The sequence below is a fragment of the Suncus etruscus genome, chromosome 14 (genome assembly GCF_024139225.1).
Source record: "Suncus etruscus isolate mSunEtr1 chromosome 14, mSunEtr1.pri.cur, whole genome shotgun sequence".
In the NCBI taxonomy this organism is placed as follows: Eukaryota; Metazoa; Chordata; class Mammalia; order Eulipotyphla; family Soricidae; genus Suncus; species Suncus etruscus.
The window spans coordinates 72204177-72217270 of record NC_064861.1 but is presented as its reverse complement, the minus strand read 5'-3'; positions in this window follow the sequence as shown (position 1 = coordinate 72217270).

Sequence of the window (13094 nt, the reverse complement as noted above, 5' to 3'; positions counted from 1 at the left end):
TTTGTGATCCAATTGGACATGGTCAGTCCCTAACCTGTACTTTTCAATTGCATGCGTTTGGGCAAATCTTTTAATCTCTGAGTCTCCATTCTCTGTGTTCTCAGTATTTCTGCTTCTCCATTCTACAGTAGTATGGGAGAAAAACAACTTGTTCTATGATATTGGATATTGTTCTGTGAGCACTTATTAAAGGGGCCCAGCAAGTGGCCTTGGCACACCCTTTAAACATACAACTATCGTCCAGGGAGATTTTTCCCTCCAGGAGGCCCCAAAACTCCTCATCCCCAGCCCAGTGGGACGGATTAAGGCATTCTTTCTTGAAAGAACTTACATGTACATATGGAATTGGCAAAAGCCCGGCTCCTTGGCCCACTTCCAAGCAAAACTAATCATCAGAAACTTCATGCAGATTTACGATGACTTTTCTCTAACAGGCTTAGGCCGGAGCTGCTGAGACGGAATTAAAAAAGGGGGCTGCTACAGGCTGAGAGGGCCCTGGCCTTGACAAAGCAGCATTTCAAACAGAGGTGCCTTCTGGGGGACCGGGACTCTGGTTTGGCTGGAAATTAATATCTAGTGTTGAAACAACCTAATGCCTCTTCCCCAAGATAGTTGTGATGGGCTCTTAGTGATGGGCTTTCATTTAATGCTAATAGGGAGGCAGACAGGAGCTCTTGCATCTGATGTGCCTAATCCTAGACATCATTTCATTGTGGAATGGCTGGTTGATCTCAATTATGCCAGATTGTGCTCAGGAGTCTCTCGAGTCTTGTGTTGAGTGGCGATGGTGCCCAAGCCTAGGTCCCACCCAGATCCCATGCTCATTGTGAGATCACTAATAGGCCACATCCATGTTCCTCCCTTTGACTAAGCAACCAGTTGGTGTCATAATTGACGATGACAGCTACTGGCAATGGCAGAAATAGTTTGCTTACTATTGGCCCGGAGCGAGAGTTCTGTGGGTAGGGCTCTAGATTTATATATCTCCAACCCAGGTTTTATTCTTGGCTCCCCAAATGGTCTGACAAGCTCTACCAGGATTGATCCCTGAGTGAAGTGGCCTGAGCACAGCTGGATATGGTCCACAAAATTCTCTCTTTCACACATACACATCTGCTTAAGAGCCTATAGCAAAACAAAATAGTTTATTATTAAGCAGCATTTCAATTAATACTAATACATGAGCAAAGTTTAATGTCACCAAAAAATGTGGCTTTAGAAAATGGTGATGGGATAATAAGGTTGGCCTTGCAAAATAGCAGCATTGTTTTGTCTGAGCATGTGTTTGACCTTATGCCTGGTTGTATGTTGGCTTCTCAGTTTCCTATGGTCCCTGTTGGTAAACTCTGAGCTCCCTTACTCGATCATATATTTTCAGTTCCTGGGTTATAGTTTGAAAAACTGTTCTGCCAAAACTCTACTAGTTAAATGATTGGGAGTTTTGAGGATCAGTCTGTGGAATTGTCTGAAAACAGTCTTGCAGGGTAAATTTGTTAAGTAAGAACAGTCTAATATTCATCTATTCACAAGCCTAAGACACTTGATATTTAGTAGCTCTGTTTTGGCAGCCTCCTGCAAAGTGCTGGCTGGCATTTCTTGAAGATACCTGGATGAACATCAATTTGATAGAAGGAGAGACAGAAAATAAACCAGCACACCATCAAGTTAATGCTATTAAATTCACGTCAGAGCAAATCCAGTGGCTCACAAAAAGTTTATTTAAGAAACAAACGGCAAGAGCCATTTGGGAGTTGGGTCTACTTTTGCTGAAGGGTTGCCATTTTTGCTGAAAATGGGAGATGGAAAGGAAACTGCACAAGAGCAGAGATTCTGGATTTCGGGGTGACAGAGGGGTGCCAAGGAAGCTGAATCCAGAACTGCAATGTTTGGAGAGGTTGGCTTGATATTTTTTTAGAACTTTTGGGGAACATGGGCATCATTTTATGCCCAGCTTAATATAGTTAGATTCAGGGTACCTACAGAGACATAGACAAATGTGAGGGGACCCATCTATCTTTATAACTATTTCTCTGTATCCTTGTTCCTGACAGCTTAGGGGTTGATGTATATGGAGAGAGCATTCATTAGAAAGAAATTTCTTAAAAAAAAAAGGAAGGTTTCTCCACCCCCCCCCAAAATTTAATTACTTTATTTAAACACTATGGTTGTTCATAATACATTTGGATTTTTTCATAGCTACAAAGTTGTTTGTGATTAAATTTCTGTACTACAATGTCCAATACCCTTCACCAGTGCACATTTCCTGCCTCCAATGTGCCCAGTTTACCTTCAATCCTCCCCCTGCAGATGTTTTTCTCCTCTTTCTGAAGTTAGAAGGAAGGTTTGTAATCCTGCAGAGGATGTGAGGGGGCTACTGGAGGCAAGAGAGGTAGCACTTAGTAGACATGTTCCACATTAGAGATGTTTCATAGAATTTTTAAAGACTTCTGTCTGGAAACATCACCAAATAAAATGTTCACAAATCCTATGCATATAATAGGCTGATAGATTTCTGAAACAGAACCCCTTATCTGGTTATGAAGCCATCCCCTCACCAGCTTTTGATATAAGTGAAATATGACCTCAGTGTAAAACCCTATGCCTTGCATAAGACTGAGCATTCTTCTCCTTTGAGATCTTTCTGGGAGTGTTGTTGAGAGTGGGACTCATTTTCAAGATGGTCCAATATGCAAACACAGCAGTGTGTACCCATTTATTGGTGACAGATTTCGGGGTTCCATTTGGCTTGGAATGACCATGAGTGATTTTGCACTGATCAATCTTGGAAATGTCTCCTCATGCATACCTGTTGCATTTTTACCAGACCTCTACCTCACAAATGCGTTCTGCCTAAATGCATCTTACCAAACCATTTTTTCCATTCTTTTCCCTTTATATACTTTCATTGGTCAGTTCCCTTTTGATAGATGACAAAATATGGCCTTCAAAGGCACTGTTGGCCCTTCAATGACAAAATAAGGGGGTTCAAATGCACAGTCATGGAACTTACAGGTGAGTGGGCAGAGCTGAGTAATGTATGAACTTGGCTCTGCTGTGTCTGTGCCTTTAGTGATGTGGCCCCACTGAACTGTTTCCTCTCATCAACCCTTTCTAGATCGAGCTAGAAGTTTATTGTACCATTCTTGGCTCTGATGCATTTTTTGGGTGTCCTTGGGCCCCTGCTATGGATGGCAGGGAAAGGATGCTGGCTCTGAGACTTCTGGTTTAAGTTTCAGTTTTGCCACTCAATTCACATGGACATAGGGCAAGTTGAGTTTGTCCAACTAATACAGGTGTGAATGATTGTCACATAGTTAATTTAAGGTTACCAGTTCCAGGCATGGCATAGAATAGAAGCACCATGGCTTGGGCCCATTGTCCAGGAATGCAATAGGAGAGATAGTTGCATAAACAGTGGGTGAGCAGAGTAGGGCCTTGGTCTGCCTGTAGAAATTAATTCATCACAATTTCCAGTACAAAATTTGTGACTATACATATATTTATGCTATCTACCCCATTATCAGCTTCTACTCCCTGAAATTCCAGTGAACTTTCTCCTTCCAGGGATCCTGTACTCCATCAGTGAAGAGACTTGAGCAGAAATCAAACATTTGTGGGTCAGTTACTTCCACTCAAGGATCCTTTAGCACCTTTGCCCTACTAGGCTCATTGTTTTCATTAGATGAAACCTAGGGATTTTGTGCCCCATGAAAACTCTGACAATGGGGTTCAGAGAGGTAAATTAAGTCCCTAAGTTTCCCAGTTTCTGGGCAGCAGAGACTAGGCTCAGGATTTGGTCTCATACTCTTGAGAACTTTTCTCTTAATTCCTGCACATAGCATTTTCCTCTTAAATCTGGGTCTTTGTGATATTTGTAGTGTCTTTTATGTACAGGGAAGAGATAGGGACAGAGAGGCCCTGAGCCATGCAAGGCAACTGTTGGTAGTGGTGGGCACCATCTGCTGTGAGAAGATAGACTCAGTCTCCCCCACTGTGACTTTCCCATTGGAATTATGATAGGACATTTGGTCTCCCAAGCAGGAGAAGGATCCATGTCTCTTGATTCAGTCCCTGTTTGGTGTCATTTGTTATGATCCTAGGACACACATGTCTTGGTTAGTCTGATTCCCCAAGCCAATGTGTCAGGCTTTAGGGTGCACCCTCAAACCCTGAGTCAGATAAAGGGATCTACCTTGGGAAGTTCTAGTGCTCTGGCAGAGCTTGGGTGTTACCTCCGTGTCCTGTCAGAGCCACCACTAGTGGTACCATCCGGGCCTAATATTCCCCCATCTGAAGAACAGTATCCAGGTGTAGCCCCTGGAGCCTGTGGACCCCAGCCCTTCCTTGGGGCTCCCCAGGTGGGCCCCAGCATACCCATTGTATGCACAAACCTGTTTGGAGGCTTCTGGGGCCAGTGCTCCCTCTTGCCATCCGTCGCTGTTATGTTAGTCCATGCGAATCCCCTTTAGAATCATAAAGGCTCTGAGAGCAGCCCCGGCTGCCTCCATCACGACTGGCCGTGATTACATTCCACATAAAAGCCTAAAAGCTCATTTGAGCTGGGCCTCCCTTTGGGCCCATTGCCTGCACTTTTATTGAAAACCCCACATTCCTGAGTCGGGGAGCATGGACAGAAGGGACCCTGGAGTCTTCAAGAAGCCCAGAGCACACCAAGGAAGATGTTCAGGGGGGGTGGGCTGCACTGAGCACTGAGCCCCCATCTCTGAGAGTGCTTTGAGGTGCATAGCCTTTGTTTTGTGGTGATTCCTGTGCTCATACCCCTCCTTCATCTTCCCAGTCCTGCTTCTGACTCTGCTTTCCCAGATCCTGTAGCCATAGGAGTGGGGAACTAGGCTATCTGTACCCCCACTCTTTCTTGGGGCATAGCCTGGCTCAAGGTCACTTGGAAGGCAGTCTGAATTCAGTGGTGTCTGACTTTACATGGTTCTACTGGCTTCACCCCAGCACCCCATCACTCATTAGCATCCCAGGTGAATAGCTTTCCCTTTCTGCCTCACCAATTATTGCTTTGTGGGGTGAGCTTGTCTGTTCTTCAGTGACCCAATATTTCACAGGTGCAGGCTTGAGCAGCAATTCTGTCCTTTGATGATGGCTTCCTAGTATTTGAGCCTTCCTCTCCTTCCACTCCTTCTCTCATACCCCTAGAGGCTTCCTGACTGGTGAGCCCCTCCCCTGCTCACTTCTCTTACTTCAAGATCTGGTCTTATACTCTTCCCATAAGCTGGAGTGACTGGTCCACAAAGCAGAGGAACAGGGGAAGGGCACATGCCTCAGTAGACATGGAACTAAGATTAGAGTCTTGGGGCCGGAGAGATAGCATAGAGGTAAGGTGTTTGCCTTTCATGCAGGAGGTCATCGGTTCGAATCCCGGCGTCCCATATGGTCCCCCCTGCCTGCCAGGAGCAATTTCTGAGCCTGAAGCCAGGAATAACCCCTGAGCACTGCCGGGTGTGACCCAAAAACCACAAAAAAAAAAAAAAAAGATTAGGGTCTTAAAGTCTTGTCTTATTTTGACTCTCCAACCTCACATCTCCCCCCCTCCCTCTCAAGGAGACGCTGAGGTCGCCCTTACCAACAATTCAGATTTTTCTGACTATGAAACTAATCTCATAAGAGGAGAGAACTCTAAAGAAGTTTCTAGCACAGTCTTTTGCCTTCATTCTCTTCCCATGGGTCTGATAGGACATTTGGGCCACTCATGTATAAGGCATTTTTTGGAGGCCTTGTACATCTAACTCAAAAAATATTCCAGATTAATATACTATGGAGGAAAAGCATGTATTTTTGGAAAGTCATTGAAGGAGGCAATGGTATTTAGTCTGAAATTTCAATTCTCAGGACATGCATATGCTGAAATATACATGGGCACATGGACATTGTTGGTCATAGTTCATGGGCACCTGGGCTCAGACTAACAGGGAGAAAGAGGGGTTTGTTAGTGAAAACCTGGAATTGGACCCATGACTGCAACAATATAGTTTCTTGAGGATCTTGTTCCAGCACCATTGCATCTCTCCCCTTGGTTTCTTGGGATAAAGCTATTGGAGAGGGCAGGGGGAATTTTTGAGTGAGCTGGAGTTCTGGCATGAGAAAGCAGGCAGAGCCAAATCAGACTCACGGGTATCCCCTAAGAGATTGGGGTGCTAGAGACCCACATATCAAAGGTATCCCATTTTATACTTGGTGTAATAAAGGAGGTTTAGAGTTTTCAAAAAGAGGTTGGATAAGTAGATGTTTGATAAACTGCTCATGGTTAGCTTGATAATCTGTTCTGCTGGCTGATTTCTTTCTGGTAAATAAAAGACCTTTATTTATTTATTTATTTTCATTACATGCACACAAATACACACTTTACAGAAAAACATTGGGGACTGACCTTGCCATGGTGAATACCGTTTGGTAACAAGCAGATGCCTTTCTTAAGGTGTCTTTCTGATTGACAGAATAACATGCTTCACTCCTTGGGATGTAGGTCTCAGTTCTGGAGTTTTGGGGATTTTTGCCTTATGAGGTAAAAGGTCATGGTGGTATGAAGGATCTAAGATGAGGTGATTGTTCTGGAGCATGTGGGTCAACTCCTGGGTCTGAGAGGCAGCAGAAGATTGCAACTGTGGAGAAGGGCACCAGTGTTTAGGCAGAAACTTCTAAAACCAGGAAGTCACAATAAAATGGATTCTTCTCCAGAGTCTTGTGAAAGGTTGCTTTGCCAACACATTGACCTTGGTCCTGGGAAGCTTAATCTTGGATTTCCAGCCAGAACTAAGCATGGGATGCCTGATGGAACTGCTAGAGGGAAGAGCTCCTTGTCCAGAAATCCAAAGACTCCAGAGAAAGGAAGTTTATAATGGGTAGGAGGAAAGAATATGGGTGAGGTTAGTGGTGGGGGACTCTTAGGGTCAGATACTTGTATAGTGACACCACCAACCACTGCTGTTTTCTTTGAAAATCCTGACAGGGAAGGAAGGAGAGAGGAGGGCACTTGCTGGAAGGTCAGAGGACCTGTGCAGGACCTGGGAAGTGAGATTTCCAGCCCAGCCTGAAAAATGAGCCTGAGAGCTGGTGGTCTGTGGAGCTTGTGTGGCCAGGGGATAAGTTTTGAACCCAAGACAGGAGCCCAAGTCAAAGGGGCTGTAAACTGGAGCAAGATATACTTACCGTATTTTCCGGTGTATAAGACGACCCCCTAATTTTGCAGTTAAAACATAGGTTTGGGCCTATATTCGCTGTATCAGACAGAACGTTCCTGTGCTGCATGTGCTGCATGTCTTTCTGTGCTCATGTACCACAGTGAGCCAATCACAACGAGCAAAGGTTCAAAGGTTATACTGGAATAGACTTCCTCTCTGACTCTGGCCAATCTGAGCAGGCTTTTGACAGTGTAGATTCGGGTAAAGCACATTGTCTAATTTGCATGCATCAAAAGCCTACTTGGATTGGCTGAGTTAGAGAGGAGGTTCGAGCAGGCTTGCAGTGATTGGTGCAGGATGGAGTTGGAAAATTCGTTTTGTGGCAATATTCTGACAATTTTCGTTTAGCGGCATATTGAAACGTTTTTCAGGATATACTTGGCGTATAAGACGGCACCCAATTTTCAGTTGACTTTTTTTTTTGTTTCAAAAGTCGTCTTATACGCAGTAAAATACGGCAGATATTTTCAAACTGTGTTGACCACATCCATGCCCTCTTGCTTGAGGGAGGTTCCATGAAATTTCCTGAGTCAGAAGGAAATGATTTTAAGCGCTTGTCTTCTTCAGCACCCTTGGATCCAGCATTAGGGAGCAGCACCTACTGAGGGGAGCCTAGAGAAACTGTTTTCAGTACAGTGAGCTTTTATTTCAGGAACATGCAAAGAAGTGCAGTGTGGGAGGATGGTGGTGGCTAGATGAAACTTTTATCTAGCTTTCCATGAGGTCTGATGGAAGTTCATACCAAGGTGGCATGCAATGACTTGGATGTAGTGGGTAGATCTGAGGTCTAGGTGCACAGGAACTTAGGGTTTTGGTGCTGTTTCTTGTGTGTGTGTGTGTGTGTGTGTGTGTGTGTGTGTGTGTGTGTGTTTTGGGCCACACCCAGTGACACTCAGGGGTCACTCCTGGCTATGCACTTGGAAATCACTTCTGGCTCAGGGACCATATGGGACTCCGGATTGAATGAGGCCCGTTCTGGGTCAGTCATGTGCAAGGCAAACGCCCTACTGCTATGCTATCGCTCTGGCCCCTTGGTGCTATTTCTTTAATATTACCCTTTGTTCGAAACATTTCAAGTATTACAGAGTATCTTTGAAGGCTCAGAGCTCTGGTCTTCCAGAGTGGGAGCCATTTATAAGGGACTTTTAGAGTAGAAGTTCTGGTTATCCTCAGTCCTTGAGAAAGGACTGCACTTACATCCTTTATGAATATCTGACCATTGGACAAAGGGTCAGCAGAAGATTGAAAGGTTCCCAGGTCTTCCTCCTGGCTCTGTGCTCAGGAATCACTCCCGGCTGTGCTCGGGGGATCATATGCAATGCCAGGGATCAAAGAGGGGTCTGCCACATGCAAGGCTAATGGCTTAACTATCTCTCCAGCCTCTGAATCTTTAGCTTGATCCTGGTCTTTGGGACATGGTCACAATTTGGTGGGGTCACTTTGGAACAGATTCCCAAACTTATTTGGCCTCTTCCTCCCTATTCAGAATGAAAAAGGAAAAGAACCTCTTTGGAAATCTACTTTAAGAGAACAACCAGGCATTCTCCAATTTCACAGGAGGCTGCTAGCATCCCCTCACCTCTTCATCCCAGCACCCGGGGTGGGGGTGTTCGTGGTTGTTGAGGTTGGGGGATACAGACTATAGCTCACTTTGTTCAGGGCTCACCATAAGCTTATCATCATCAACTGAGCTGGGTCTCTCTCATTTGGCTGGACCATCCTGATCTCTAGAACTGCCCTTGAGCATGAAGGTCACAGGAAAAGGTACAGAGGGAAAGGACCATATTGCAGAAAATGAGCAATTCTGTGCGCACCACGACGGCAGGGCGCCCAAATGGAGCTATTTTGCAGGCCGACTACCACGAAGGCCCACACTAGGAGAGCGAGCTTGAGGGAGGCCAGGGGAAGAGCGGGCCATCCGTGTAGAGAAGATAATTGAATCCATGGGAGGTCGACTGGGGCTCATTTCACACGGAACCGCACAACAGCACAGGGCATGCTCTGAGACAATACGGGCCTTCCAAGAGCACCTCGAAGGGGAGCGTGTTTCTCTATTAAGGGCGCCACATACCCTAAGTGAGACGCATTGTTATGCCTCTTCTTCCCAGCCACAGCCTGGAAATAGCCATAAAAGAAATGAAGTATATTTGCCTTGTTAACACAGTTTGTATTACATATTCATAAACCATTTTGTGAAACTGCGAGGGAAAGATTCAATTGTCTTGGAAGCTGATAATGGCCCAACGGCCATACAGAGAGCCCGCAGCATGTTATGGAATTAGCTGCACAATGAATGAAATGCAACGCCTCTAATAAACCCATTCAGATATAAATTATGGTCGAGGAGATGCAATGTTTGTTAAGCAATAAAGCTTGCCACCCTACATGGGAATTTGAATGAGATTTATCATAAAAGATGGTGGAGCAAGTCCTGTGAATCTGCTCCAAACAGGACTTCATTCAAGGGGGCAAGAGGGCTGATATCCAGGAAGAGACTAGGCGAAAATCATGATAGTGGGTCCCAGGAGACATTTTGGCATTGTGACCCCAAATACCCTGAGCCTCAAGCATTTCCACCAAGGGTATTTATTTGCTTTTGAATATATATACAATTTTTTCAAATATATTTGGAGTTACCCAAATACCTTGGGCTCTCAGAATACAAATTTTAACCAATTAGTAACTTTCTTGATATTTGGGGGGAATACTTGAATTTTGGGATAGGGAACTTGTCCAAGGATAGGCTCTTGATTTCCCTTGGAAAGGGATGAGGTTGTTGATTATAGGCGAGGAACTGACTCAAAGCCCACAGGACTGGCTGTTTGGTTAAGTTCTAGAAGGACGTGTGGTTTCTTTTCTCAGAAGATCTCTCCAAAAACTTCCACACACACACCCCTAAATGAATGGGAGGGCTTCTTGTCTATTATCTCCTGGAGCCAGAACTTGGGTTTATCTCAGATTCCACTTTCTGGGTGGGGGTGGAGAAAAATCGTCAAATCAAATCAAATGAGAATTAGCCCAGCATGCTCCAGGGTCTTTGGTATTGTTATGTGAAAATAACGGCAAATATGCTACAGCTTGACTTGAAGTCAATATTTTTCAGTGTATTGAGAACAATGAAAAATGCCGTCAGAGTGTATTATGGTCCCAGAGTTGGATTAAGAGTATTCGGAGGCAAAAGGAATTTTTGTCCTGCTAATAACATTACCCTGAAATCTAATAAAATAATCTCCCTAAGCCAGGGTTATGGCATAAGCTGATTTTTTCCATTTGCTTTTAAAAATAAAACAGACAAGTACCCTCTTTGGTCAGTTCATCATGCAGTCCATATATCATTAAACAGTGCTTCAAAATAGAAAAATCTTATGTCTAAAATAGGTCATTTTAAAGCTTTTCAAAATAAAGATTGCTATTAACTTTAGCCAGAAATAACCAGAGAATTTGAATTCAATGAATTTCAACACATTCCCAAGGAAAGTCACAAAGCACATGTTGAGGAGTTATTACTGGTGACTTCTGCCACTCTTTACTCTCCCTCCCTAATGCATGCATGTACACGTGTATAAGTATAAAATGGACATAGATGTATGTCTACTACTTACACATAAATGTGAAAATATATGTGTGAAGTATATCAGGAAAAATGTATCAAAATTTATTAGGGATACATCTATATATTCCTAAAGGGTCTAGGATGTAGCAAAATCAATTACTATCTTTGAGTATGAAAAATTAAGAGCACATCTTTCTTCTCCTCTCAAAACCCATTTCCGATACACCTTTTTCCCCAACCAAGATGAAACAAATGGCATGATGGGGAATGATTTTCAGGTTAATAGGTGATGAGGTAAACATTCTAAACATTCTCCTCAACTTCTCTTCTATTACCAACTGTCCGTGGCCTGCCTTTGTTTGGCTTTTCATGGCCTCATTACTGTGAGCTCATGCAATTTTCACACACTTCTCTGACGAGCAGATACCTCCATTTATACTGTTATCTTACAATAACTGGAATGGAAGAAGCACTGCATTTTCAGAAAACTAGATCATTCCAGTGCAAGCACTAGATACTAGGAATTTAGGATGATTAAGCAGATTTCCTTGTCCAGAGGTAAGAGTTTTAGACTAGACTAAACCAACAACTACCCAGCTTTTTCTCCCTCACCTCACCATCAGTCTGTGGATTTTCCAGTATCCTTTACCCAAGGTGAAAGGCAGAATCTGGAACTCCATTACACAGATATCCCTATATCGCTTTCACTAATCAGCACTTGCATTTGGTTGGCCATGGAAGGGAGTTCAGGGCAGCCAACCGACAGTGCCAGATACACTTAGAAATGTTGAATGATCTGTTCTAATTTACACCCTTTAATGATCAGTGTTAAAACAGGGCATGTGGACTCTCCATTCTCAGTAGTTCTTTTCACTACACCAACCTATCTGAATTCTAATAGCAATTAAATTCTAATAGCAATCTGAATTCTAATAGCATTTTTCCTAGCTCACAATCATCCCTACCTTTGTTCAGGCAAAGATGTTTTCAAAGCTTAGTAATATTATGCATGAATTAAATGTAAAGCTGAGCTTCCCCAGTTGGCACCTTTTATATAAAGGAGATTATGCTGAACCTGATATGAAACGCAGGGACTGATGTGCTGACAGTTTCCAAGTTCTGGTTTATGATTCTGTATGAGTGCAACCAATAAGAATCATTTAGTGTAACTTCAGAACCATCTGGTTTTTATGGAAAGACTAGGGGAAGAAAGCCTGGTAAGCGCCAGGGGTTCTGTTTCTAGTTGAAAATGTGCAATATAGATTGGTTAGTTGGCGTCACAGTAATGGAGTAACTTGGGCATCAACCACTTGAAGAGTGATCGAAATTTGAGCTGCAAGCTTCCAAATCCAGGAGTGAGAGAGAACATGCTTTCCTTTGGTAGTCTCCTGTAAACTCTGTTGGTCCAATTTATTATTCTCCTAACTCTGGGCACAGCTAATTAGAAATGCATGTCATTTAGTGTCCCTCGGTCATTCCACAGCACAAACTCTTCCATGTGACACATATGTGGGAGGGAAGTAAAATAGGGGCTGAAAAAGTCCAGCATGCTTAAGTACACTTGCTTCTCAGACCATCTTCATGGAAATACAGGAACCAAATATCACATCCCATACTTGCCACACCAATATCTCAACCACTGTTTTCCTAAAGTGGACAGTACTTCACATCAGGGTTGGAGACATAGTCATGGGGACTGTTGAAGCTTTTATGCAGTGTCAGTTGTGTTTTCTGATTGTTCCCTTAAAGAAAGTAGATTTGTAGGGAGTGTAAAAACAACTATAGATACATTTTATTTTTCTAAAAGGGGGTGATGGGCCTAACAAGTTTGGGAGACTCTGAGCTTATTCTAGAACCCAGAGACTGTGTCACATGACTTGGCTTGAGATAGAACTTTTCTCAAAATTTTATTTATCCCTCCCTATGTAATGAACGATCCTAAAATGTCGTGACTTTAAAATAGCATCCAAGCATTGGCTCAAGGGTCTGCAATTCAGCCAGGTTGGCAAACTTGAAAAAGAAGAATTTTTTAGATATATTAATGAGAAAAAAATCCCTTACTTGGAAATGTGTGGGATGAAGTGTTCTAGGAAGAGGTGAGGGATGAGAGTTGTTATAAAAATGAGTGGGAATGGTTGTTAAAAACATGAGGGATGGGCTGGAGTTAGTAGAATATTTACCTTGTATGCAACTTACCTGGGTTCATGGCACCCCATGAACTATGGCATCCCATATAGTTCTCTGTGTACTGCTAGGAATAATCCCTGAGCCAGGAGTAAACTCTGAGCACAGCCAGGTGTGTCCCCCTAACAAAAAACAACAAGGGAAAGTTT